The sequence below is a fragment of the Tupaia chinensis genome, unplaced genomic scaffold, assembly GCF_000334495.1.
Source record: "Tupaia chinensis unplaced genomic scaffold, TupChi_1.0 Scaffold144269_1, whole genome shotgun sequence".
Lineage (NCBI taxonomy): Eukaryota > Metazoa > Chordata > Mammalia > Scandentia > Tupaiidae > Tupaia > Tupaia belangeri.
The window spans coordinates 169,339-171,766 of NW_006204127.1; the positions used below are offsets into that span (position 1 = coordinate 169,339).

General features: G+C 41.9%; 1 pseudogene; it reads left to right on the forward strand.

The window, feature by feature from the left end:
- The window catches only part of LOC106733635 (ADP/ATP translocase 3-like), a 16,101-nt pseudogene that overhangs the window by 8,696 nt on the left and 4,977 nt on the right, over positions 1-2,428 (forward strand).

A 2,428-nucleotide genomic window follows, 5' to 3' on the forward strand; every position in this document is an offset into this window, starting at 1 on the left:
CCCCTCCCGCCCCCATCACCACCACTTCAGTGCATGAGACAGCTGTAGCTGAGGGGATGTAGCTAAGCCACCGTCCTGTTTCTCAGGACTGCAGCCTCTTCTGGGTTGTGCCTGTAGGAGAAGGCACATGTTGAAATATTTTAAAGTTAAAATCAAGCTAGTGAATTACCACATCTTTCTTCCTAGGTGGTCAAATATATCTTCATACTGACAGAACTGAGAAAATAACAGGCACTACCAAATAATGGTGAACAGCCCCAATCCAACGGTAAGTGCACTTTCCACCGTGGGCCATGATTTGACAGCAGCTATTGCTGGGCTGCTGCAGGGTGGACAAAAGAAAAGGATTTCTCCCTGGTTTGCCAGCCCTGGCCTTGCAGTCGCTGGAAATATCCACAGGGTAAACATCCACTGTCTGTCTCTTACAAACGGGCATAGAGGAGTGTTTCCTTCATCCTGCTCAGTATCCTTTTTGCACCCAACTCCTGCCCCCATCATTGCCCTGGCAAATTTCCTTCAAAGAAACTTGATGCCAAAGACCAGATTAAAATTCAGAAATACCAGCTACAGAGTTTGCTTATGAATGAGTCTTCTCCCCTTTATCTAAGCTCCATCTCACTGCAGATCCCCCAAACAGCTGCTGCTTCATCACAGCTTGGACCTTAGCCATAGATACCCTAGCAGCACAGCTCAAAATTTAGGCTCTGAAAGTGGACCGTGCAGAGAATTCCAGGCTCTCTGGCTCCTGGAGCATTGTCTAGAAAGGGACTCAACTGACTCCTCACCTTGTGAAAAGAAGGACAGTGCTGACAGGCCACCAATCCCTTTGTTCTTCATTTGAACTTCATGCCAGTCTAGACTGCTCCTCTCACATACCTCCTCTCCTCTGCCCCATCTTTCCACACTTTCCCAAGGCTAGGAGTAATAGGATTTCTACCATTTATCTGTGACAGGGACTTACCTTTGTTCACTTCCTGAGTTCTCTCTGCTGTTGACTTTCATGTTAATTGGAATCCAAGAAATTTAGAAGTTTAGAAAATCCTCAAGTGAGAGAATCTGATTTTGATTCTTGTTTTGCTGCAAACTCAAAAGCTGTCGTTTTCCTCACTTTCTCTTTGTTGTAATATTCTAAAGCTCTCAAGGTGAAATACTGAATACAGAAGAAAATTTGCATTCAAACGTTTCAAATTTAGTTTCCTTGCCAAATTAATAGGAGTGGGGTAGCTAAAGTAAAGGAGGTGATGACAGCACTGTCCTCTGTGCTATCAGGATGCTACAATAGGCTCAAGGTGCCACACATGAAAAAGGTCAGAGGTGGGCTTTCCAGGGTGATAGAACAGGGAGAAATGGACCATATTTTTTACATCCAAATATCTAAAGGGCTGATCTTTGGAAGAAGGTTTTGATGCCATTTCAACTCCAGAATTTCTGTTTAGGAAAGGCTTAGGGATGATCATCAGAAAGAAAGTGAAACCCAAAGGACTTGCCTTTAAGATGATTTGCACATCACCGCATTGTTTATTTCTTGTGTCTTTGAGGTGGCATTCCAGAGAGCAGGTGAAGGTTTCAGGTTGATTGTACATTTCTCCTTAGCCAACTGCCTCCACCAGTGGCTAGACTCCTCAAAACATTTAGTTTGCACAACAAATAACATTTGTTGAATAAAGGGATTAATAAGTGAATCAATATTTCAAAATTACACAGAATGCTACATTAGCACTGCATGAGGCTGGAATGAGTTACCCCAGGAAGTTTCCTGCTGCCACTGTGGAAGGTGAAACTCAGGCTGGAAAGCAGGCAAGGAGAACCAGGACTGCAGGCTAACAGACTACAGGCTTGGCTGACTTCTAGTTTGGACAGAGCAGTGTTTAAAACACACATACACTTATTTTTAGAACATCAACTCATTTCTCTCAAAAAATTTTACATTGCCTGTTCCCAAATATCTATTTTCAGAGTAAAAAAAAACCTTTATATATATATAATCATAGTTTATGAGAAAAAATTCTCTGTCAGAAAGAGAGCCTCAACTCATAAAACATAGAGTAGGATTAGAAAATAATGATTTTGCAAGTGCTAATAGATCCTAAGCAAGCATCACTAAGAGATAGTGAAACCATTAGGAGAAAGGTTGATGGAGAATGTAAAAATGGAAGGTTCAAGCTGCCATCACATAAATCCACTGATCGATGCTACCATCTCTAAAAGTGGAACAATCAGACACTTGGATGGTGATGGAGTGCTAAAAACCTCAATGTTTTATGAGGCAATTTCACATGGGAAGGTTCCCAGTTCAAATGCAGAAACTTCCCTAAGTACATCAGGTATTACGTGTTTCGCTTTCCTTCTCTCTCTCTCTCTCTCTCTCTCTCTCTCTATCTATCTTCAGCAAGTACATGCAGCCTTTAGCAAAAAAAAAAAAAAGAAA